Source organism: Taudactylus pleione, unplaced genomic scaffold, assembly GCF_031769625.1.
Source record: "Taudactylus pleione unplaced genomic scaffold, aTauple2 ptg000854l, whole genome shotgun sequence".
NCBI lineage: Eukaryota > Metazoa > Chordata > Amphibia > Anura > Myobatrachidae > Taudactylus > Taudactylus pleione.
In genome coordinates, this window is record NW_028285256.1 from 203769 (window position 1) to 231235 (window position 27467).

The following is a 27467-nucleotide window of genomic DNA, read 5'->3' on the forward strand; positions in this document are numbered from 1 at the left end:
AATAGTAATATCGCCATATGTACTTATGTGTGAGTTTATCTAAAATGGCGCTTGGGCGGCCATTCGCAAAATGGCGTCTTGCGATCTCATTTCCAAGATAGCGTCTTGCGGCCAGTCGCAAGATGGCATCGCTGCGATTCAATTTTATACTGATCTTGTCTCAGCCAATTATCCAGCTTCGACACTATGGATCATGCAGGTTGCAGGGGCATGGATACCCCTAAAGGAGAATTATATAGCTTCACAGAGGAGGAAGCCCAACAAATTTTGTTTAAAGAAAAATTGCCACCTGCAGACCAACTGGTCAATATCGATGAGATTTATCACCATTTGCTTAAACTCAAGAAACAGGAAACTGACTTTTTGTTGCACGGCATTTCACTCTCCAACTACTATCGGGATAAAATGATCCCACGGGGATTTAGAGTGAAAAATACCCCCACTATTGGACGTTTTAATCCTGACTTTTGCAAAAAATAAGGTCTATCGGTGGTTGATGGGGGGTGACTCCTATACTCCAGGATATAGACAACAACTACCTCGCCAAGGTTGGCGTAGGAGAAGGGAAAATCAAATTAAAGAAACATGTACTTCTAACAGTGACAGCGAATTTGCAGCTCGTTATTCTGATGAACCACACACCTCTCAGGAGATCCCTTTAGGGACACAACCAGCTGTAATAGAGAAACCTGGCACAAAAGGATGCCCACCCATTGGGGGCGTCAAAACCAGAGGCAAAGGAGGGCAGAAAGCCCAAAAGAAAACTTAGTGTATAACCTTTCCTCTAGAGTTCTATCTGAGATGGAAGAACAAGTCCTCAGCAAAGGATTATCTTTTGTCCCGACTAACTCCCACCAGGATTTAACATGGAAGACAGATTCGCATAGATTTGCATGGAAATTGCGTCTTAATGAATTTTACCAACTTCAATCTGAAGACCGAGAAGTGCTTTCTCCAACATTGGCTAAATTTTGGACAACTAGATCCACCTCTACTTTTGACCCCCATTCCACTAACCCCTCGCTACAAACTTTTGTGCATTTGATGGATGATTCTGTATCTAAATTCAATCAAGTTCCACATACATACCATCAGAATCTATTGAGCGCTGAACGTACAGCTCTTAAACAACTGGGGACCTACCATGATGTGGTGATATGCCCTGCCGATAAAGGCGGGGCGATAGTGATTCAAGATCTAACTGATTACATAAAAGAAATTGAGCAACAATTATCTGACACAACCACATACACACTTTTATCATGTGATCCAACAGTTGAATTTAAAACAGAGTTAGATTCAATACTCTTGGAAGATAAAAATGGTGGTTTTATATCTGAAAAATTGATGCATGTTTTAAAGCAGGATTTTCCAGTGGTACCAGTATTGTATACTGTACCTGAAATCCACAAGAATTTGACAACACCACCGGGCCGTCCCATCATCTCGGCCCGGCAGTCTATATACCAAACTGTATCCATGTATTTGGATAGTATTTTACAACAGTATGTTGTTAGTCAACCATTTTTCATTAAAGATACCACCAGTTTTTTACAACTATTAGATACCATACCCTCAGTTCCAAGTGGTACCTATCTGTGAACGCTCGATATATATAGTTTGTATACGTCAATACCACACAATGAGGGACTCACCATCATGAAACAATTTTTGGAGGATCAAGCCATGAAGGAGATGGATCTGTCCTTATTTATGAAATTATTAGAACGAACATTGAAAAACAACTATTTTATGTTCAATGGTCAATTCTTCAGGCAAGTGACGGGGTGTGCAATGGGGAGCAATGTCTCCCCTTCATACGCCAATATTTTCATGTTTTCGGAGGAGCGTCAGATGTTCTGGAGTGATCCTGCTGTAACCGAACACATTTTGTTGTATGCACGTTATATAGATGACCTGTTCCTTTTATGGACAGGTGATATTGGTATTTTTGAAAGTTTGAGTCAACTATCTTGATGTTAAAGTTACTATTTAGGATGGCAAAATAAATACCACGGTTTATTCAAAACCAACTGACAGAAACACTTCACTGCTTGCAATGAGCCACCACCCTAAGCCACTTATTAAGGGTTTACCCCAGTCACAGATGCTCAGGGTAGCCCGGATCACCAGCGATGGTGCTATTCTAGCCACAGAACTAGATAAAATTATTAACAAATTTGTGATGCGTGGCTATAACTTGCAAGCCTTACAACAACAAAAGCTTGAAGTGCTGGCTATTCCAAGGAAGAATTTATTTACTGCATCAAGGAAGAACAAACAAGAATCTATAAATTGGAAAATGAAGTTTAGTACCTCTAGTCCAGTTGTTCAGCGAGCCTCACGGGCATTGTGGCCCATCGTAGCTACTGGCAAGAAGCTACCTTATTTTCACAAGAAAAAGCCTATGGCATGCTTCATGAGGGGAAAAAACATTTGTGATATTGTTTTTCATACTGACATCACAGGCTTTGAAATAACTAGTTCATCTGACCCTGGTTTCTTGAGAAAAGGACCAGGATGTTATAAATGTTTAAACTGCACTACGTGCAGACATATGATTATTGGTTCATCATTTGCACGTCCGCATACGGGTGTTAGAATTAAGATTAAGCATGTAGTAACATGCACCTCTACATATGTGGTATATGTCATTTTGTGCCCATGTGGCCAATACTACGTGGGCAAAACGTCTAGGTCCTTTTGCTCTGCATTGCTCCACCATTCATTCAGCACTAACGGGAAAACCATCGGAGCAACCGGTGGCCCGACATTTTTATGAGGCAGGTCATAGTCTGGCAACCCTCAAACATATCATCATTGATCATGTCCCCAATCACTTAGGGGTGGAGATAGAGGAGGCCAATTAATGAGATGTGAGACAAGATGGATACACTATCTCAATACCATTAATCCAAATGGTCTTAATGAAAAGCTACAATTGAGTGTATTCTTCTGACCATAGTGTAGTGCATTTGTAATTATAATCAGAGCAGTAATATGTGGTATTTTCATATGCCCTCCTGAGATTTATGATAGGTATTGCATCACCATTCACATTGTCTGCTTAGTTAGTGTAATATTCTTTGGATGTGCATCGACAATAGTGATTGTGATGAGGCTGTGCTATACAGTGCAACAATAGAGTTTCAAGTCCGTTTCATATGCTAACTTGTTTAGAACATGTTTATTGTAATGATATACATAACTAAAAATCATGCTGATTACTGTTCATGTTGTTATTGCAGTACCTGTGCGGGCGGTGAGACTGCACACCCATCGCGTGACGCATCCCCATGGTGACCGCGGGCGTGACTTGGGTGAAGTCATTGACAAGGGACATCTTGGCTGCCGGATGTGTCCCTGCCCCTGGCCGCCCAGGTCTGCAACGATCTCTCTGTATTTAAGGTAAGATGTTCTGCAAGTGTACTTGATGACTGTGGGCCTGATTCAGAGCTGCTCGTTAGCGGCCGCTTGTTCGCTCCGACCGATGTTCGCACATCTGCGAATGCATATGGGTTTTAGTACACATGCACTAACCAGTCATTGCGGTCGAAAATCGTGTGCTCGCAAAATAGCGAATGCCTGCTAATTTGAGTGACAGAATGAGGTGTTTGTGGGGGGTAACGGGAAGGTGTTTGAAAACGGGGAGTGGAGATTCGAACGCAGGCGTGCCAAACAGTCAAAATGGGCGTTTAATGGGTGTGCATAATTAACAAAGCAGCGTCATTGACCACGTCACTTGGTTGTCTTTTAGCCTGAACTGCTCGCAGGATAGCGGTTTGAAAAACCAACCACAAGCACTGCAAGCAGTTCTTACGCCTTTCGATGTACTCGATTAATTTAATAAATAGTGGAGATGACGTATGATGTGAGAGCGGCCAGGGGGCGTTTTTCCCAAAATAGCGAGCGCATGTTTCGTTCGCTCGCTCAGACATAGAGGCGTCAACAGACCACAAAGAGCGAGCGCTTAATTTAAATAGCCAGCCCCTTTTTCTGAACGAGCGGCCGCAAATAGCGTCCGCCTCTGAATCAGGCCCTGTATTCCTTGACAAAAGGCCAACAGGCTCTGAAACGTTGGATCTTAATACACGTTTTGATGATTGATATTTTCTGAGTGCCGCTGTATTCCTTCCTGTAAATATATTAGGGGTGTGCACCGGCCACTTTTCGTGTTTTGTGTTTTGGTTTCTAGTCTATTCTGAACACATCACAATAGTGTTTTTATGTCCAAAAGGTTGCACCGAGGTAGCTGGATGACTATGCTAAGCGACACGAGTGGGCGGCACAAGCACATGGTCCATCTAGGAGTGGCACTGCAGTGGCAGACAGAATGGCAGTTTCAAAAACTAGGCCCCAAACAGTACATATTGCAAAGAAAAAAAAGAGGTGCAAGATGGAATTGTCCTTGGGCCCTCACACCCACCCTTATGTTGTATAAACAGGACATGCACACTTTAACAAACCAATCATTTCAGCGCCAGGGTCTGCCACACAAATGTGGCTGAAATTATTGGTTCGTTTGGGCCCCCACAAAACAAGCTGGCAATTAATCTGTCCCTGCACAAACTGGCTCTATGGAGGCAAGATGTCGTCCTCATCCTCCTCATCCACCGATTCCTCACCCTCTTCAGTGTTGTGTGCATCCTCATCCTCACAGAGTATTAATTTGTCCCCACTGGAATCCACCACCACAGGTCCCTCTGTACGTTCTGAAGGCTGGTCTCCCTGGAAGAGTTGATAATTCATTATTATGAACATCATCTTCTCCACATTTTGTGGAAGCAACCGCCTACACCTTTCGCTGACAAGGTTCCCGGCTGCACTAAACACTATTTCGGCGTACACACTGGAGGGGGGCAACTCAGGTAAAATAGAGCCAGTTTGTACAGGGGCCTCCAAATTGCCTCTTTTCCTGCCAGTACAGGTACGATCTGTCTGACATGCCTACTTGGATGCTGTCACCGATGTAATCCTCCGCCATTCTGTCAGTGGTGACAGTATCATATGCAGTGGCAGTAGACATGTCAGAAATTGTTGCCAGGCCCTTCAGTCCGGACCAGATGTCCAAACTTGGTCCTGCCTGCCCTGCGTCACCGCCAGCGGGTTGCTTAGGATACCTAAGTTTTTTCCTGGCAGCCCCAGTTGCGGGAGAAAATGAAGAAGGAACTGTTGACGTGTCACGTTCCGCTTCAGCTGACAGTGTTTTCACCAGCAGGTCTTTGCACCTCTGCAGGCTTGTGTCGGCCAGAAAGAGAGACACCACATAGGCTTTAAACCTAGGATCCAGCACGGTGGCCAAAACGTAGTGGTCTGATTTCAACAGATTGACCACCCTGGAATCCTGACAAAGCGAATGAAGGGCTTCATCCACAAGTCCCACATGCTGAGCGGAATCGCTCCATCTTAGCTCCTCCTTCACTTTCTCCAGCTGCTTCTGCAAAAGCCTGATGAGGGGAATGACCTGACTCAAGCTGGCAGTGTCTGAACTGACTTCACGTGTGGCAAGTTCGAAGGGCTGGAGAACCTTGCACAACATGGAAATCATTCTCCACTGTGCTTGAGTCAGGTGCATACCCCCTCCTTTGCCTATGTCATAGGTGGATGTATAGGCTTGAATTGCCTTTTGCTGCTCCTCCATCCTCTGAAGCATATAGAGGGTTGAGTTCCACCGCGTCACAACCTCTTGCTTCAGGTGATGGCGGGGCAGGTTCAAGAGTGTTTGCTGGCACTCCAGTCTTTGGCACGCAGTCGCTGAATGGCGAAAGTGGGCAGAAATTTTTCGGGCCACCCAAAGCTTCTCCTGCACGCCCGTCGCTTTTAGGAAATTCTGCACCACCAAATTTATTGTGTGAGCAAAACATGGGACATGCTGGAATTTGCCCAGATGTAATGCCTGCACAATATTGGTGGCATTGTCAGATATCACAAATCCCCTGGAGAGTCTAAGCGGGGTAAGCCACTGGGCGATGATTTCCCTCAGTTTCTCTAAGAGGTTGTCGGCGGTGTGCCTCTTACTGAAACCGGTGATACACCAGAGTAGCCTGCCTTGGAACGAGCTGCGTCTCTGAGATGCTGCTACTGGTGACGCTGCTGTTGTTGCAGCGTAAGGTGATACATCTACCCAGTGGGTTGTCAGTGTCATATAGTCCTTAGTCTGCCCTGTTCCACTTGTCCACATGTCCGTGGTTAAGTTGGACATTGGGTACAACCGCATATTTCAGGACACTGAGGACACTTTTTTCTGACGTTTCTGTACAGTCTCGGTATCACCTGCCTAGTGAAGTGGAATCTAGACCGGATTTGGAACAGGGGACACACTACCTCCATCAATTGTCTAAATCCCACTGCACTAATGGCGGATACCGGATGTACGTCTAACACCAACATAGCAGTCAAGGCCTCAGTTATATGTTTTGCTTCAGGATGACTGCTGTCGTACTTCATCCTCGCTAAGGACTGTTGGAGGGTCAATTGTTTAGTAAAAGTAGTGGTGTTCCTACTTCCTCTCTGGGATGATGAACGACTCCCAGTAGCAACAGCAGCAATGAAGGATCCTCCGAAGGAATCCCGGATAGGAGAGTCAGTCACGCCAGTGACATGGCCTGCAGGACTACTTCCGATCCTGACTAAGGAGGAAATTGATGAGGAGGGAGTTGATGGTGTGGTTTGCAGGTGCTTGGATACAACAGGACAAAGGGACTGCTTACGGTCTTAGCCAAAGTTTCTGAACTTGACAGTAACATTTTATGAACGCGCTGCAGGTGACGTATAAGGGAGGATGTTCCTAGGTGGTTAACGTCCCTACTTATTTCACCTTTACATATGGTACATATGGCAAGACAGTTGTTGTCCGGATTTGGATAGAAATATTGCCAGACCAAAGAGGTGGAATGTTTGGTCTTCTGCCCAGGCATTACCGTGATGGGCTTTTTCATCCCACGGACAACAACTGTCTACCCATGGGGCCTGATTTAAACAAACCATATCACCATCAGAATCCTCCTCGCCAACTTACTCCTCGGCGCCAGCTACACCAGTATCCTCATCCTGTTGTACTTCAACAGTGACATCTTCAATTTGCATATCAGCAAGTGGACTGTGGGTGCTCCTTTCAGCACTTGCAGAGGGTGTGCAAATGGTGTTAAGAGCCACCTCTTCCCATCCAGTGCTGGGAAGGTCAGGCATCACAACCGCCACCACACTTGGACTCTCCTTGGGGATTTGTGATATCTTTTTAGAATGCACAGTTCTTCGCTGTGCTTTTGCCAGCTTAACTCGTTTGATTTTTTTAGCGGGATGAGGGCTTCCATCGTCATGTGAAGCTGAACCACTAGTCATGAACATAGGGAAAGACCTTAGCCGTTCCTTGCCACTCCGTGTCGTAAATGGCATATTGGCAAGTTTACGTTTCTCCTCAGATGATTTAAATGTTTTTTTTATGGTCATTTTCCTGAACTTTGTAATTTGGGATTGTATATGCCCTCTACTATGACATTGGGCATCGGCCTTGGCAGATGACGTTGGTGGCATGTTATCATCTATGTCATGACTAGTGACAGCAGCTTCAGCACTAGGAGGAAGTGGTTCTTGATCTTTCCCTATTTTATTTTTATCGGAGAAAGTTTGATCCTCCATTTATGTTATATTAATATATACGTTATATACGTGCGGCTAAGGTGCACACAAACACAGAAAATATTTTTTTATTTTTGTTGGAGACTAGTGCACTTTGTGGGTTACACCACCCTTTAAGAAATGAGCCAGCCAGCTCTTTACTTATGGGACACAGGCGCACGCTTGGCACTGCTCCTTTGTTAATGTTCATGCAGCTACAGTGCTCACAATTCACAAAGACAGAAAAAATAAATAAATAATTTTTGTGGAGCGCACTTTAAGGGTTACACCACCCTTTAACAGACAGATGAACGCTTGGTGCTGCTGCTTTGAGGATGCAAGTACAGTGCACACAATTCACAAACACAGAAGAAAATGTTTTATTTTGTTGGAGTGCACTTTGGGGGCTTACACCACCCTTTAAGAGATGAGCCAGCTGGCCCTTTACTTATGGGACACAGGCACATGCTTGGCGCTGCTCCTTTGTTGATGCATGTGCAGCCACAGTGCACACAATTCACAAACACAGAAAATAATTTTTTTGGGCGAAAATGCATTAAAACCAATGGAAACAACAAAAGCGCATTCTTTTTGATATCTCCTCTTGTAGCAAACACAGACAGCTCAAAATTTCACAGAATGTGTTGAAGACCAAGGCCCACAAATTTGATGTGAAATGGTTTTTCTCCCATGTTGCGTTTTAGAGAAAACAGCAAATGCTCATTTTAGGCCAAAATGCATTGAAACCAATGAAAACAGCAAAAGTGCATTCTTTGTGATATCTCCTCTTTTAGCAATACCAGACAGCTCAAAATTTCACAGAATGTGTTGAAGACCAAGACCCACAAATGTGATGTGAAATGGCTTTTCTCCCATGTTGCATTTAAGAGAAACAGCAAATGCTCATTTTAGGCCAAAATGCATTGAAACCAATGGAAACAACAAAAGCGTATACTTTGTGATATCTCCTCTTGTAGCAAACACATACAGCTCAAAATTTCACCGAATGTGTTGAAGACCTCGTTTTAGGCCAAAATGCTTGGCGCTGCTCCTTTGTTGATGCACGTGCAGCCACAGTGCACACAATTCACAAACGCAGAAAATAATTTTTTATTTTGTTTGGAGTGCACTTTGGGGGTTACAGCACCCTTTAATGGTCAAGCCAGCTGGCCCCTTACTTATGATACAGGCACACGCTTGGCATTACTTTGTTGATGCACGTGCAGCTACTGCACACAAAATTCACAAACATAGAAAAAAAAAAATTTTTTTGGAGTGCTCTGCGGGGGAGCACCCCTGATGCACAGATCACCCCTTGGACAACACTACAGCAACCCTCTAGGACTACAGCCTTTACGGCCACTGCACAACACAGTCCAGCCAGCCCCTATAGACTTTGGAGTGGACACAGCCCCTATGGACAACAGCAGCACAACACAGCCCAGTCAGCCCCTATGGACAGAGTGGACACAGCACCTATGGACAACAGCAGCACAACACAGCCCAGCCAGCCCTAGCTCCCACTCTCCCTCTTCACTGTAGAGAGCCGGAGTGAGAAATGGCGCCGACGCGGGGATCTTTTATAGAATCCAAAACCCGCGAGATCCGAAAGGCGGGATGATGATGTTTTGCCTTGATTTCAGATCTGAGTCAGGTGGGAAAAGTCGAGCCTGACTCAGATACGACTCGGATCGGGAGGGTTCGGATTTCAGAAATCTGAACCCACTCACCCCTAAAATATATATATATATTTATATATATATATATATATTTATATATATATATGGGAAAAATGGAAAACAGACCCCACGGCGCTAATGCACAATATAACATGGATCTAAATTATCAAGATTATATTGTATATTTTCCATTTTTGGGGATGTTTTTATATCTTATTTATTGATTATATTGGCACACTTTTCATGTTCTTAATCTGTCCCATTTTCATTCCCCGTATTTGACAAACAATGGATGTTTTATGCAAGGTTTATTGTCTAAAGCCATTCAAAATGTGAGATTACCAAAGCACATGGTCATTATCAACAAAACACAAGACCTCCCCACCCCTCCTCCAAAGACCAATGATGTCACTATCTGCCTGCGCCTCTCTTCACGGTTAAGCACTGCTTCTCCAACACCTCCTAATGAAGCTGACAACACCTTCTAGAAGTGCGGGACCATATCACTTCCGGTATCACGTCATATGAGGGACAGCATTGCCTCCTAAACCCTGAGATGAAGCTACATACACCCTTTTGAATTACCTGTGAACCAGAAATTCATGACCGAGTCAATTTTGGTTTTGCAGTCACACTGTTTCAGCCTATTTGAGAACAATCACAGGAGCAGCATGTATTGCACTGAGGAAGAGCGTACAGCTCAAAATGCATTGGTAAAAGATACATGCTTCTTCCATCTGACACTTGAGGACTGCTAGAAAATAATCAACTTCCTTTTACCCCTCCTCAATTAATCCTTCCATACAGGGTTTCTCACATCTCCTTAATTCAGCAGCTGACTCCCATCTCTCCAATGATCTTGATAACCACCCCAACCTGTCTAAAGATGAAAGGATGACACTCCATTATCTGAGTAAATATTCAGACATTATTATAAGATGGGTAGACAAATGGGGTGGCATAGTGGTGCAAGACTTAAGTGGGTATAAACAAGAGATTTACTCACTTATCTGATCAGAATGTGTACAAGGAATTAAGTACAGACCCCACAAGCACATTTAAAAACAAACTTGATGGAGTACTTAACCTGGCAGTAGAGGAACAACTCCTCTCACCTTCAGTTGCCAAAGCATTGCAAGAAGATTGGCCCAGAGTGACAATCTTCTATACAATCCCTAAAATTCATAAGAGCATGTAGAAAGCGAAAGGCTCCTTGTACTATAAGATCTCCCAATTTCTGGACCATTTCTTACAGCCAGTAGTATAGGCTAAGGAATACTTCCTACAAGATACCACTTCCTTTATCAATAAACTCCAGAACATTATGCCAGTTCCTGCTAACAGCCTGTTGTGTACACTAGATGTATCTAGTCTGTACACGAATATCCCGATGCAGGTTTGGAAGCAGTAAGAAGGTTCTTACCAAACACCAAATATCAAGGCCCGGATATCAGTCTATTTATCCAACTACTGGAATTGACACTTAAAATAAACTATTTTGTATTTGATAATTGCTTCTTTCTACAGCTCCTGGGATGGACTCGTGTATGGCACCATTGTTTGCAAATATTTTCATGTTTCAAACCTGTTCTTTAACAGTTCACAGATCGCCAGTAAAATGTACTTTTATACACATTACATTGATCTGTTTATCATCTGGACTGGATCTAGGGATGATTTTGTGAGCAGTATGGTTTCCATCAACCAACAAGACCCGTACATTAAGTTTACTTGGAGTATTGATGGTACCAAAATTCATTATTTTGATGTATTGGTGTACAGTACATATACCATGTTACACACCACCATCTTTAAGAAACCTACTGATCATAAAACGATTCTTAGAGCAGGAAGTCACCACCCGACCGCTGTCAAACATGGGTTACCATTCATGCAATTATTGCGAGTACATAGAATTACAGACAATCCAGAAGTGGCTGTCAAAGCAATGAACTCCATGGTAGAACAATTTATAACCAGAGGTTATAATGCTTCCATGTTAGCAGAAACCAAACGGAGAGTATTGGCCATCCCCAGAGAGGATACTCTAAAGAAAAGATCCAAATAACCACAAACCAAATGGCTAACATGGGTGAATCAGTTCAGTTCTTTAAGTCCGCAAATCAGTAAGTCTGCCATAGAACTATGGCATATTGTGGCTGACGACCCCTCCTTGCCAGCTCTGATGGGCACCTCGCTGATGTCACGCTATAAGCGCCCAAGGAATATTCAAGACTGGGTGGTGAACACAGATGTCTCAGAGCTAAAATTTCCAAAACCAGAATGTCTTTTGGCAAGAAAGTCGGGATGTTACCGATGTATTAACTGTACGACCTGTAGTTATCTTGAGGTGGGTAATGCTTTCTCCCATCCCCGTTCTAGTAAACGCTACCAGATTAGACACATACTTACCTGCACCAGTAGATTTGTTGTCTACATGACTAGATGCCCATGTGGCCTGGTTCACATGGGTAAAACTATGAGACCGTTCAAAAAGTGCGTGGCGCTTCACCGGTCAGGGCAGCTTTAGAAGGCAAGGAGCAGGATCAGCCTGTCGCAAGACATTTCAAAGAATTCTGACATGGACTAGCAACTTTGAAATATAAAATCATTGATTGTGTCCCCATGACATTACATGGGGGTGATAGAGCTAAAGCACTCCTCAGCTTGGAAGCTAAATGGATCTTTACATGATGGAATTGTCCTTGGGCCCTCCCACCCACCCTTATGTTGTATAAACAGGACATGCACACTTTAACAAACCAATCATTTCAGCGCCAGAGTCTGCTACACAACTGTGGCTGAAATGATTTGTTCGTTTGGGCCCCCACAAAACAAGCTGGCAATTAATCTGTCCCTGCACAAACTGGCTCTACGGAGGCAAGATGTCATCCTCATGATCCTCATCCACCGATTCCTCACCCTCTTCAATGTTGTGTACATCGTCATCCTCACAGAGTATTAATTCGTCCCCGCTGGAATCCACCACCACAGGTCCCTCTGTACATTCTGGAGGCTGGTCTCCCTGGAAGAGTTGATAATTCATTTTTATGAACATCATCTTCTCCACATTTTGTGGAAGCAACCTCCTACGCCTTTCACTGACAAGGTTCCCGGCTGCACTAAACACTCTTTCGGAGTACACACTGGAGGGGGGGCAACTCAGGTAAAATTGAGCCAGTTTGTACAGGGGCCTCCAAATAGCCTCTTTTTCCTGCCAGTACAGGTACGGACTGTCTGACATGCCTACTTGGATGCTGTCACCGATGTAATCCTCCACCATTCTGTCAATGGTGACAGTATCATATGCAGTGACAGTAGACATGTCAGAAATTGTTGCCAGGTCCTTCAAGTCCGGATTAGATGTCCATACTTGGTCTTGCCTGCCCTGCATCTCCACCAGCGGGTTGCTTAGGATACCTAAGTTTTTCCCTGGCAGCCCCAGTTGCGGGAGAAAATGAAGAAAGAGCTGTTGACGTGTCACGTTCCGCTTCAGCTGACAGTGTTTTCACCAGCAGGTCTTTGCACCTCTGCAGGCTTGTGTCAGCTGGAAAGAGAGACACCACATAGGCTTTAAACCTAGGATCGAGCACGGTGGCCAAAATGTAGTGGTCTGATTTCAACAGATTGACCACCCTGGATTCCTGGCAAAGCGAATGTGAGGATCCCGAGTTTATGTGTACATTATTTTGCCTAATGGCCCTCGTCGTCTTGAGAAAGGCAACTGTAAATAGCTCCGCACAGTACTCCGGGTCCTTTTGTGAGTCACTTTAGATCACACAGAAAATGACACAATAGCAAAGGTATAACGATACCTTTATTTTACATATCACTACTTCTACATGTAAAAACAGCAACTACAACTATATACAATATATACAGAAATGCCAGTAGTGTTAGCTAAAACTTTGGGGAACCCAGACACATGTCCCTATAGCAGAGGTCCCATTAGTGTGAGAAAGGTGGACAGTTACTCTGTCCGGCTTACCCGCCTGGGCTGGGCAAACTACCCTTGTGTGCGACTGCTGTGAGGCTCCACACTTCTCCAGGAAATGGCTCCTCCATCCCTGACTTGCTGTTCCCGGCCGGTTTGGCCTGATCGTCCTCTGCTCAGCAGGAGCAGAGCATGCAGACCAGTCACCCCGCGTCAGCGGGCACACCAGTCCCGGTGGAATCCCGGATAGGAGAGTCAGTCATGCCAGTGACATGGCCTGCAGGACTACTTCCGATCCTGACTAAGGAGGAAATTGATGAGGAGGGAGTAGACGGTGTGGTTTGCAGGTGCTTGGATACAACAGGACGAAGAGATTTAGGTGTCCCTGGATTGCTTATGGTCTTAGCCAAAGTTTCTGAACTTGACAGTAACTTAAGACAATGTCCACAATGAACCCATGTACCCTGAAAATTTCTCTAATAAAAGCCTCCACTAGCTTTGGAGCCATAGGTAGTCCTTTTAATGGGACAGAGTGAGCGGCCTTGGAAAATCTGTCCACTACTAGCTAGATGGTATGAAACCCTTGAAAAGAAGGCTGATCTGTCACAAAATCCATGGATGTGGGTCCAAGGCTGATCAGGCACTGGCAGCGGAAGAAGAGGTCCTGATGGAGAGTGCAGTGAAAAATTGTGTTGAGCACAAAGTGACAGGCTGCCACAAAGTCCTTGACATCTTTATTAACTGTCAGCCACCAATAGCTCCTGAAGATTAGCTCCAAAGTTTTCTTCACGACTGCTTGACCAGTAAAGCATGATGAATAGCACTGAAGAATGTGGGTGCTATGAATGTTTTTCCCAGCAGAATCTTGACCTTGTTGGTGATAGCCACAAAGCAAACAGGGTTCAGAATGGGCTTGGTTTTCCCTTACTTCCTCCACTTCAGCAGAACTGAGTGCTTAGGACATGGCATCAGCCTTGATGTCCTTGTTAACAGACCGGTAGGTGATCACCAGATTAAACCTATTGAAATATAATGACCATCTGGATTGACTAATTTAAACAGTGGGCTGTTTTAAGATTCATCAGGTTCTTATGATTATTGTAGGCCGTCACCAGAAATTTAGCTCCCTCCCACAAGTATCACCATTCCTGAAGTTTTTTTTATCCCAACGGCATAATTTTTCTCTGGAGCAGAGAATTTACAGGAGAAGAACCCACAGGAATACCACTTGCCCTCCTCATCCTTCTGTGACAGCACTACCTCAACTCCAACTGTGGAAGTGTCCACCTCCAGGAAAAAAAAGTTGGTCACAATTTGGATGTCTAAAGGTGCATACACATGTAACGATTTTTTGAACGATTTGTCGATAACGATGCTGTTATCGGTAAATCGTTCAAAAAAATCATCCAGTTTGAGTTATAACGATGAATGATAATCACAAATGTGCACTCCCGTTTGTAGTTGTTGTTCATAATCCATTTCAGACTGTCCAACATGACGATTTTCATTAAGGAAAGGAACATTATTCATTCATCGTAAAATCGTTCATTACACTTCAAAATATCATTCACTTTTTCAAAGGGAAAATCTGACATAAAATCGTTGGTTACAAAATCGTTACGTGTGTATGCACCTTTAGAATGGGTGCTGAAAGGAAATACTGCTTTAGAAGGACAAAAGCTTCCTCTGCCTTAGGAGACCACACTTGAGTGTACTGATCTTTCTTGGTAAGAGCAGTGATGGGAGCTGCGATGGACAAGTAGTTCCTGATGAACTGGCGATCAAAGATACAAAACACAAGAAGCGTTGTATCGATTTCAACCCAATTGAACTGGGCCAGTTGACCATGGCAGTTAGCTTCTTTGGTTCAAACTGAAGAACCCAAAATTATGTACCCCAGAAATGTCAGTTAATTTTGCTTAAATGGCACTTTTCTAGCTTGCAGAAAAGCTGATTGGCCCAGAGTCATGACAGTACTTCACATACGTGTTGGCAATGGCTCACTGTAGCTTTACAGAATATCAATATATCATCCAGATATACCACAAACTTATAAAAGAGATCCCGGAAGATAGGATTCATGTATTTTTGGAACACAGCTGGGGCATTACTCAATCTAAAAAGGCAGAACTAAATACTCGTAATAACCATGACGCGTATTGAAGGCCATCTTCCACTAATCCCCAAATCAGATTCTGATTAGATTGTAGGACCCCACAACGGTCTAGCTTAGTGAAGATATTTGCCCCTTTATCCAATCAAAGAGTTCTGAGAGCAGAGGTAAGGGAAACTGGTCCTTGATGATAATGGAGTTCAAGCCACGGTAATCAATGCAGTGTCTCAAACCTAAACCTTTCTTTTTAACAAGAATAGGCCAGCCCCAGCAGGTGATTTGGACTTCTTGAGGAAACCTGCACTCCAGATTCTCTTTAATGTATGCTGACACTGCCTGGGACTCAGGAAGTGACAGAGGGAATATTCTTCCATGAGTATGAATTCCCAGGTAACAAATCTATAGCACAGTCGCATGATGAGCGGGAAGCATCTGAGCAGCCTTTTTACTGAATACATCTCTGAAGGACTGGTAAGGAGCTGTAAGCAGATCTTCTAGACAAATGACTGAACTCTGAATGGCATGGTGTGGAGGTTTGACAGATGACAAACATGACCTATGGCATTGAGTACCCCACAACAGAATTTGCGGTTCACTCCAATCTAAAATTGGAGCATGCAAGTGAAGCCACGGAAGACCCAGGATAATTGGACTCTTGGGTGATGGGAGTATATAGAACACTATCAACTCCCGATGGAGAAGCCCACTTGTCATTCAGGAGTGGATGGTAGCCATGGGAAATTTATTCCCATCCACTGTAATGATACAGAGTGGTATATGTAGTAGCACAGTAGGATTTCTAACTCCTCAACCTTCTTTGCAGTGATGAAGTTGCCATCGACACCTGAGTTTAAAAAGGCCTTGAGGATTTTCCCAGGTCCAGAGTCATCAATTGAAAACTGGGAGGCAACTGTCTTCGTTCAGTTAGACCTTTTCATTTCCTGGACATTATAAGCAGTCAAAGAGAAGATGACAGACAAAGCTTATTCTTGTACCTCCTTTCTCAGCAGCAGGAAGGTGTGACTTCCCAATTTGCATGGGCTCATCTGGAGGCTCAAATGGTGCTGTGAATTGCAGGTCAAGCTTTAAGCTAATGCGATGAGAGACTTTTCCCTCTCTTGTGCTTGCTCTGGTGAAGATCTACACTGATACAAAAGGAAATCAGGTTATCCAGAGAATGTGCAAGTACATCTTTGATTTGCTCTGATAGCTCTTGCATAAATGCAGTGACCAAGGCTTCATTGTTTCACACTAACTCAGAGGCAAGGATTCAAAATTGCACAGCATACTGTCCTGCAGATTGGTTGCCTTGCTTCAACTGCAGAATAGCTGACCCTGTGGAAGATACTCCCCCAGTCTCAAAGACCTTCTGGAAAACTGCCAGGAGATCATCTGTTTAATTAACAGAGGGTTGTTCCTTTTCCATAGTGCAGAAGACCAAGCCAATGCCTGTTCATACAGTAGCAAGATTACATAAGATACTTTTGACCTTTTGGAAGTGAAATTTGCACCTAAACCTCGAATCCTCGACAGCCTTTGGGATCTCCATCATACTTTGAGGGATTTGGAATCCATAATGTGATGAAGCACCTACAGCTTGAACTGTCACCGCAGGAGGTGGGACTGAGTGACCCCAACTCATTGCATTAGTATTTGTAAGCACTGCATAATTTGGGACTGGTCTTGTTCTTGCTTCTTGACTCTGGTGAGGAGATTCTCAAGCAAGTCACCTGATGACAAATTTCCAGCAGCATCCATTTTGGGCCAGGGTATTCTGTCACAACACTCAAATGAATAATGTATGCTTAGCCGAATTTATGATTGGCGAGACATATTACTGAAGTGCGGAGTCTAACATGCCGGTGGTAGTTACCAGGGACCCCCGCAAGGAGGTTTGAACTTAGCTGCATCCAACAAGCAGGTCGCAGCCCTTAATACAGGTGCTGGAGAGCTCTGGATTGAGTGGAGTACTGTGAAGATATACAGAGTAGTCGAATAAGTCTGGTCAAAACCAAACGGACAAGATGGTACTAGGGATGAGTGGTACGGATTCTGTGGAATCCAAACTGTTTCGAGCAGCAGGGATCCGAGTCCACCCAAGCCATGGCTCAGGTGTTCCCACCTGACTCGGATCCCACTGCGAGGCCAAACGTCATCCTTACCATACCATGGAGCAGTCATATGCAGGTAATGGAGGATAGCCAAGCTCAAACCAGAATACCAAGCACAGTACCAGGGAGCAGTTGAAAGTCAGGTCACAAACAAATCCAAGGTCAGGAACAAGCAATTAAGTCACAAACAGGAATGCTAGAGTCAAGCTGGCCATCCACTATACAATTTTCTATAAGATATCTGTCCAATCTGGCTGGTTGGAATGAAAACCTAGTAATGTATAGGAGCAAATGACAGTCGTCCATTTGCTCTCAAACACTGGAAAATAGCCAAAAATGGTTGTTCAGACAAATTGGTTTAAACACACAAATTTAACCAATTAGAAAAATTTTTTGGGGTCCTTTTTTCAGTGTTTAAAACTATATGATCGACTCTCATTTGCTCCCATACATTACCAGGTTTTCATTCCAACCAGCCAGATTGGACAGATACCGTATCTGACAGAAAATTGTGTATGGCCAACTTATGTTTTGGGAGCCTATACACTGGCACAGGAGTGCTCCCAAGGACTTTCCAAGGCTTGATTTTAGGAGCCTCCTGTGATGTCATGATAGAAGGTGGCTGGCCACTTTTAATTAAACACAGAGTGGTGCTCGACCCTAAAGGAGCCACGGCTGCCTGCATGCTGCTGCATGAGAGGAGCTAGGAGTGAGGACACCAGCAGCTACAACAGGGATTTTCCACCCGCTGCCAGCCAGGACCCCAGTGCTGCCACACCCAGTAAGTGACAGCCGTGTCCAGCACGCTGCGACAATCACATTGACTAAGGGCAGCACAGCCACTATACAGCAGAGAAAAGCGCAGCATACAGCAGCATACCTGACAATAAAATGGCACCTGGTCACAAAACCCATGAGAATCCGATGCTGCTCAGATGAGGTTCTAAATGTAATCTCTCACGAGCAGGTCCCTTTTCCCTCATGTGCTTCTCCTTCCTTTTCTCATATGATCGTCTATTTCAAAATCCCCATAAGGGCACCTAACACTTGTGTTGCTGATGCCTTGGTGCTTATTTGAGTGTTATGATCGCTATTGCAGTAAAGTGTATAAACTATGGGCCTGATTCAGCAAATATCGCTGCTGTTAAAGCATACGCAGATGGCCAATCATTGCGTACTGCGCATGCATCGCAGTGCACCACTGCGATCATGGAGACCACACAGAGCCATTGCAGAATGATTGACAGGCAGTGAGTGTTTTGGGGTAGTGATGGGGGGGTAGTCGGAGAAACGCAGGTGTGACTGACTGTTTGAATGCCTTTGCATGGGTGTGCATAAATTAACTTCTGCGATTGCTTATGCACCTGGAGTACTCACTGCATGCCACGAGGATAGCAATTTAGAGGTAAGGTCAGGGCTGCTGTTACTCTGCGTGAGGGGTCAATGGTACGCAATGTTTCTCATGTTTGAGGAGGTTTGTAACGTATTACTGATGTGACAGAGGGGAAGTGGTCTGCATGTTGTCCGTGCGAGTGCAATGTGATTGTAAGCATTAGCATACTATCGCAGCAGACCTGTGAGCGCAATTGCAGCCATGATCGTATCAGCCATCCTTGTTGAATCAGGCCCTATGTCCGTGTCCTGCATTGTTTTGTACTGTAAGTCACTATTTTCTTGTTTGCTCATTTATGTATTTTGTACTTTTATATAAAGAATAATAAATAATAATAAATGTGTTTTGTCACTTTTAGACTATTATACGAACAAATCATTGGTACTAAAAAGCAAACTATGTAGTTTCACAATTAAGTCTATTGAAATACTTGGCTACTACTGGTATTATATGCATAAGTATCATTCATTAAATCAATAGCAATTTTGTAAAAAATAATCTTGCATAGGATTCAGCATGGAACACAGTTGCTAATATGCCTGCAAATGGCTGATTGTTGCGTACTGCACATGCATCATAGGGTGAGTGTGCAAACCGGCCACTGCGAGTGGGACTGCGATCACAGTGGCTATGCAGTCCCATCGTAGTGTGATTCACAGGAAGTGCTATTTGTGGGTGGTGATGAGGGAGTGGTCAATGAAATGCATGCGTGCCAGTGCATTTGAATGCCGTTGCAGGGACATACATAAATTAGCCACTGCAACAGCATATGGAGATTGAGGACACTCAGCATGCGAGAAAGTTAGCAATTTCTGAGTAAGGTCAGAGATTGTTCATGTGTGCGCTGGGCTGTGATGGTACTCTATTGTACAGATGATTTTGCAGTCTTGCTAAACATAACGGATGTGTGTAAGGTACAGTGGGTGTCATTATGTAGTGCTGTGGTGACATAGCGATTGCAATGGATTAGCGTACTATCGCAGCTGAATTGCGTGCGTAAGTGAATCAGGCCCTTAAACGGGAGACCACAGAACTTTGTAGAAAATGTATATGCACACTAATCTACAGAGTCACCAGAACACCTACATGCTCAGTTTAGAATTGCTGTATCTGACCCCAGTAGGGTGGAATAAGCCTAACCAGTGTATTGAAGGGGAGTGCACCCCCATACTTTGTCTGCCCTGTGATAAAGCTGACACAGACAAGACACAAAAGGGGACGGAGGGTGGGAAATCAAAACAAAGAGGCAGGATTAAACAATTACATATCTGTATCTGACCTGATACCCCTATAAATTAGGGATGTGCAGGCTCGGATAGGTTCGAGTTTGCATGCCGAGTTCGGATTTTTCCCTCCAAAAAAATGGAACTCAGAATGAGGCAAAACGTCATCTTGCATGGACAAACATCATCATTCCTGGACTTTGTCCGGGAATGATGATGTTTGTCCATGCAAGATGACGTTTTGCCTCATTCTGAGTTCCGTTTTTTTTGAGGGAAAAATCCGAACTCGGCTTGCAAACTCGAACCTATCCGAGCCTGCACATCCCTACTATAAACCTGCCCTAATGCCCACCAATCTCAAACTACTCACACTGTCCCTCAAACCAGAATTACAGTCCTAGCTACAGATGTGTCCACATACATCTCACCTCCGTGCACTACAAGTCGCATTAAACATAACACATGAGCACCATACAACTTGGTAGCACCGAGCACCCCCCTGCACCATACCCTACCCCCAAATACACCCCACCCACAAAGCAACATAAATAGGATGCACAAGCAGCCTCCACAGACCAAAGTTACATCTGGTATGTCTGCAATCCATGTGCAACCCGCGGATGCACTCGCAAGCGAAATGCCACACCACAGTGTCCCGGCTGCTGACCCTGCAATGCAGCATCCTGCAGACACACCCACATTCACACAGAACACAGGCCACACATCACTCCAACCAGCAGAAGTCACCCGCGTGCCCCATCCACATTGCTCTGTGAACAAAACACACTCAAAGGCAAAAAGCAGAATGAAATGATGCTCGGTGCCACCACATCATACCACATCATTATTCGACTAGAAGGGCTGTTAGGAAGCAGGATGTATGTGGAAACATCTGTATTAACTCATTCTGTCCCTGATTGGAGATTTATGTACCTTCAAGTTCTAGTCAAGCGTCAGTTATCTTTATTTTTAGCATTTATAGGTGTTGGCATGGCCCATAGTGTGTTGCTTTTACAGTTCTGCACTGTTCCATGGAGTTGACAGTGGACAGTTTGGCGACATAGTGCATGGATGTGGGTGACATGCCAAGGCCATATTTGTTCATTCGTAGTAGTTTCTAGCTTTAGATAATGCAATTTTGAATGTTTTTTTATTGTACTAGAAATGCCCAGGTGCTGTTTCTTTTGGTCATTTGCAGGTGTCGGTGGTGTTGCCTTGGTGTTTTGTTTTTTCAACTATGCACTCAGGGCCAGACTTCCCAGTGCTGACGAGGAGGACCCAGATGGCAGCAGTGTTGATTTGTGGCTGGGCTTCCAGCTGATTACAGTTGGATCACCGCTTATGCAGCTGCAGCATCAGAAGCCTTTAAGAGAGACACCAGTGCCATTATTTTTAATCTGGCATCAGTCACAAACCAATTGGAGCTCACGGAGCTGCAGCTAAACTGCAGCAGCTGCCGATCTGCAAGCTCCTAAAGACTGGTGCCAGATTCAAATTGCAGGCAGCGCTGTCTATCTAAGGCTGCAAAGTTGTAGATAGATCTCCTTCAGCAATGGCTGCATGCTGGTGTGCTGGCAACCCAGCACCAAATACACCTCCTGAAGCTGATGGCACACAGGGCACTGCTGAACAGACACAAGCGGAGTGGAGGTAAGAGGCTGATGGAGGGACACTGGGTGTTGACAAAGTGTAAGGGGGATTACTGCATGACCTAATGTTATTAGGAGCATTACTGTGTGGTATAATGTGTAAGGGACATTACTGTGTGGCTTAATATATAAAGGGAACTACTACTACATGGCATAATGGATTAGGGGTACTACTACTGTTTATAATGAGTACTGTGTGGCATAATGTGAATGGGCTCTGTGTGGCATAATATGAAAGGGTTCTGTGTGGTATAATGTGAATAAGAGACTACTGTGTGTTGTAATGTGAGGAAGGGACACCACTGTGTGGTGTAATGTGATGAAGGACCATTAATGTGAGGCATAGTGTGACTAAAGGGCACTACTGTGTGGCATAATTTGAACTGGGGGTGTTAATGTGTGATTTGACTTCACACTGTGCACTGTTCCTGCTTAAGTTGAGAATGGCTATCCTTTATATTACTTCAGTGAATGGAGGAAAAGCAACAAGCCATCGAAAACTACACAGGCATGGACATAACTACCATAGGTGAAAGGAGTGCAGCTGCTTATGGGACCCAAAATTGAGGGTGCCCATCTTCCTTGTCAAAGTTACACGTGCTTTATACATTTTTTCATCATTGGATGATAGGAGCCCTTACAAAGTTTTGCCATGGGGCCTTCAAATACCTAGTTATGCCCCTGAGAACAAGCCATGTCCATATTATGAGGATGGGCAATGTACCTTAGTTCAGCGTAGGTGGAGAACACTTTTTTCTGTGCAAGGTGCTGATACCATTCAAAGTAGTCACCTGTGAAGTGAGTTCACACACTGCCAGCTTGAGTCAGGTAATTCCCCTAATTAGACTTTTGGAAAAACAGCTCAAGAAACTGAAGGAGGAGATAAAAAAGTGATTCCGCTATATCAGACTTGTAGATCAAGTCCTTTATTCGCTTAGCCATTCCCCGAACATGCTGAACCTGACAATTGTCAGGTTGACCAGCATGTACGTGTGATGATAGATGTCAGAAACGACCAGCGGGTGTCTGCATCACTGGTCATTTCTGATCAAAATCTGCCAGATACATGCGATGTCCAAGCGATTGAACAATAACGACTTCATTATCGTTCAATCGCTTGTTTAAATTCCTATGTGGATATGGACCATTAGGTAGCTGTCCACTGGAGGAGAGAGTCAGCTAAGAGGTGACCATGCTACCATTGGTGGAGGGTATGGACAGATGAGACACAATATGGCTGCGCCCATGACCCCCGCCGTGAAACCGTTGATATGGAGGATTGCATGGAAGTCAACTGGGCCCCGGGGATAATACTCAGTGTCACCCGCCACCACACCTGGCATCTGACTGCACGGCTAATCAGGGGAAGCCAGCGCATCGGTGAGTAATGTCTGATTCCAGGCTGAATCCTGACATCATCCCTCAAATACTCATTTTGATTTTTAGCCTTAATTTCTTTGCTATTTTATTATTTCTATGTTCTTCCATTATTTTAAACTCCTTTGAATTTGAAAATTGTTCTTCCATTGATTTTAACATCTCTCTAATCTTCCACTTATTTTTAACTCCTTCCCCTTTTCTCTGATAATTCTATAAGGGAATAGGAACATGTCTCCAGAAATTTACACTAATCTTCCTTAAAACTTTCAGACATATTCTGAAATGAGGGAATTTTATTAACAGTATCTCTATAGGGAAACTTCACACCATATCTTAGCCTCCTTTAAAAGCAGTTTCTATAATTTGCACATAGCACTTTCCAAAATGTCATCAACAAGATTATCATTCATTTTTAAAAACCTCATTAATTTGGGCTTTTCTTTCAGCCCATAAACATGTTCTCTGCTGCAAGACACCCCACAAATAGCGCAAAGACAAATATACAGAGTAAAATAGTAGAGTAACTCACGCCCCCTAACTGCAGCTCAGTCCTGGCTCTCAAGAGCACTAGTACTTGAAATTAGCAAGCAATCTAAATATTATAGTGATCTATGAGGTATCCTGTATTACACCTGATAGTTACGTGTTTTCATCCAGTATTCCTCAGAAAAAGAAGACTTCATCAATCACACACAAGGATCTATTTCTCATACAGATTGAAGGAACCTTGGGACCCCAATACAACACAGTGCATTCATCAAAAGGTTTCTTTATGGTCTCCTTGATATTCTAAATTCTTAAAATGGTGCTATCCATTCCATCCCCCACATAGACAATACACTCACCTAATGCAATGTAAATATGCCCCTGTAAAGGTATCATTCTGGTGCACAACCATCACCAGAAAGGTCAGCACTCAGCATACTCGACGGCCACACTTGACTATGGGTCAGAACTTTCTACAATAAGAACCCTGCCATTGGGGTTACTTTGAAAACAGGTTATAGACTTTACAGTTGAATCCAGTACCATGAAGGAATACAGTGAAGAATATTTGGGTTAATCCACTCCATGTTTTACGTGATACCAATATGAGATAAAAGTGTTTCTGTACTTGCTTTTTTTATTGTATATTTTTATGTTGTTGAATTGTACTATGAATTCTAAACACAATGGTAATGTGCTTGTGGTTTTAGGAATTTTAAAGGGACAAAAGTACTATGAAAAACTTAATTGGTGCACAGTAACATGACTAGGTATTAGGGTATAAATTACCGGCATGGTTTCTTCAGCTTTATACCCTGAGGAAGGATATGAGATCAAAAATGCATTAGTGGTAAAAGAGGAGACTCCAGGTTTTATTACAATCTAGGTTTAGTATACCATGGTATTTTCCATCTGGTCCAAATGCACCCTATACCCAGTGGCATAACTAGAGAGGTTGCAAGGGGTGCACTTGCTAAGGGGCCCCGGAATCTTAGGGAGCCTGCTGGCCCAGCTTAGGGAGCCTGCAGGCAGCAACCCCCTGCACCCATAGGCAAAACTATGGGGTGGGCCAGGTGTGCACGGGACCACCCATTACAATAGCCATCGCTGCTCTTTTTTTTTTTTTTAATCTGCGTGGCTATGTGCTCAACCTCAGGTGATCAAATCTGCATGGCTATGTGCTCAACCTCAGGTGATCAGATGTTCAGACTGCTCAGACCCATCAGCGTGACATTACATCATCACACCCGCTTACTCACTTATAAAGAGAAGCTGAGGACAGAACAGCGATGGCCGCAGCAGCCGGACAGCTGTGAGAGGATGCAGCCAGACAGTTACTGTGGCTGGAGGAGATAAGTGGCCCAAGCAAATGATTTTGCAGGACTCCATATCATAGGTGTGTTGACCTCTCTAATACCTCTTTTCCACCAAAAACCCAGGTCCGACCTGGGTTTTTGGACCTGGTTCCAACCCAGGTCAGACCCATTTACACTGCACCTTTGATCTGGGTTACTCCCAGGTCAGCCCTGTTCACACTGAACTCAGGTCTGCCCTGCTAAACCTGTGAGGTCATAAAAAGTGGGAGGTGAATGCTCCACAACCACCAATCCACTCATTTTAGGCATGATCCAGGTCAGATAACCCGTGTTGCACCGTTTACACTGCACCATTACCTGGGTCCAACCCTGGTAGCTACCTGGGTTGGATTGCAGGGTCACTTGACCCAGGTTATTTTTCAGGGACCCTTTTACACTGAGCTGCGACCCGGGTAGACCCAGCAAAAACCCAGGTTTTTGCTCTGGTGTAAAAGGGGTATTACTAGTGCCCTGATCACTGGATAAATATATATATCACACATATATATATATATATATATATATATATACACACACACACTCTAGTTGAGACCCGAGTCGGGGGACCCCTTAAAAACTTAGCTATGGGCCCCACAAAGTTTTAGTTATGCCCCTGCCTATACCCCATCTCTAATTTTGGGGAGGACAGTGGTGATAGTGGTATAGTTTGGTCCTCATGGTATAGGGCAGAACAAGCCATCCATTGGGGTAATCCCTGTTGTAAATATGATTTTTTTTTTAGCAGTTTTGTTTTTATGGTGATTTTTAAGTCTTTTTACCTTTGTGTGTTAAAAGACTTAAATTGCTAACAATTGGTCTTCAGTGTTGCACTAAAACATTTTTTGTGGACATATCCTTGTAGCATTAATCATGTTTACTTTGGTGGATAAAAGAGGGATACACCAGGAAAAGGGCATTCATATTCCAGTTTACTGCTGAGATTTGTACACCAAAAAGATAACTTTATGGGAACATAATGACATTGCATTGGAGAGTATTGTCTATGTGGGGGATGGAATGGATACCACCATTTTAAGAATTAGAATATCAAGGAGATAATAAAAGAAACCTTTTGATGAACGCATTGTGTTGTATTGGTTTCTTCAATCTGTATGGGAATACCTCAGCTTGTGCTTAACAGCGCTTGTGGACTGCTGTAATGTTTTTTTAATTTTGTGCACATGTATTGCAGACATTGGAGGATTAAGGCTTCCTTGCTGTCACATGGGAAGCGACAGCTGGAGGATTTGACTTTCTGGTCCCTTAGCAGCATGTGTTTTATAGCCTGCATCTGAGTGTCCTATCTATGTTCCATATCCTTAGGGGTTTGTTTACTAATGGTCGATTTTAATCGCTCAAAATTGATTAACATTGATGTTGTGCTTCTAAAGCTAAATTACACATTTACTAATACTTACACTAAATCACAAATTGTTTGTTAGTAAATGTTTGATTTAGCCCCAGAAACACATTGATTTTAATCTATTTTGATCGATTTTTAATACCCTTAGTGTGTACCCCTTAAGGCCCCAATACATCAGTAATTGATTGCAGCAATCGTGCAATTTGCAATCAATTGTGTATAAAAATATCTTTCCCCTTTTCAATCGATTGTGGCAATTCTGCAATTGATTGAAAGCTTTTTATACACAATCGATTGCAAATTGCACGATTGCTGCAATCAATTACTGATGTATGGGGGCCTTGAGTGTCTGCCCCTTAGTGTCTTTGGTCCACACCCAGTGTCTGCCAGTCCTGTCTGTGTTCCATATCTTACATCTGCATGTACTGTGTCTGTGTTCCATATCCTGTGGCTGTCTCTCCTGTCTCTTTCAAAAATGCCAAAGAAGAAAGAAAAAGGATTGTCCTGTTTGGTGCACTAATTAATAAAATGTAACCTTTATTGAGTCAATTGAAATATGTAGGCTTCATCATTGAAATATTAAAAACAGTAAAGCTGACCACACATCTAAAGATTATCTGACCAACCAGCCAACTAGTTGGTTGGAATGAAAATCTGGTAAGGGATGCAAGCAAATGACAATCAGCAATTTGCTCCCAAACGCTGGAAAATGGACCAAAACTGTTGTTTGAACAAATAGTTTAGATCAAACATTTAACATACTTGTCTGAACGACCATTTTCATCTGTTTTAGGAGCAAATTGCTGATCATCATTTACTCCCATACGTTACCAGATTTTCATTCCAACCAATCAACTAGTTGGCTGGTTGGACAGATAATCTTTAGATGTGTGGCCAGTTTAAGTGTATAAAAAGGTTAATAAAGGTGATTAAATAAAGATTGACCAACTGTTTATTTGTTATTGTACATTAGCAGCATCTGTTTTATATTGGATGTTGATTGATTCAGTGTTGGTAATCCAGTGTAATAATATGTTATTCATATTAGTGCTGGCTACATTACATACTGTACTATTGTGGCAGATTCTCCTCCAGTAATATTCTCAATATAGTGTCATGTAAACACCTTATGCCAGAGGTTCCCAAACACAGTCCTCAAGGCTC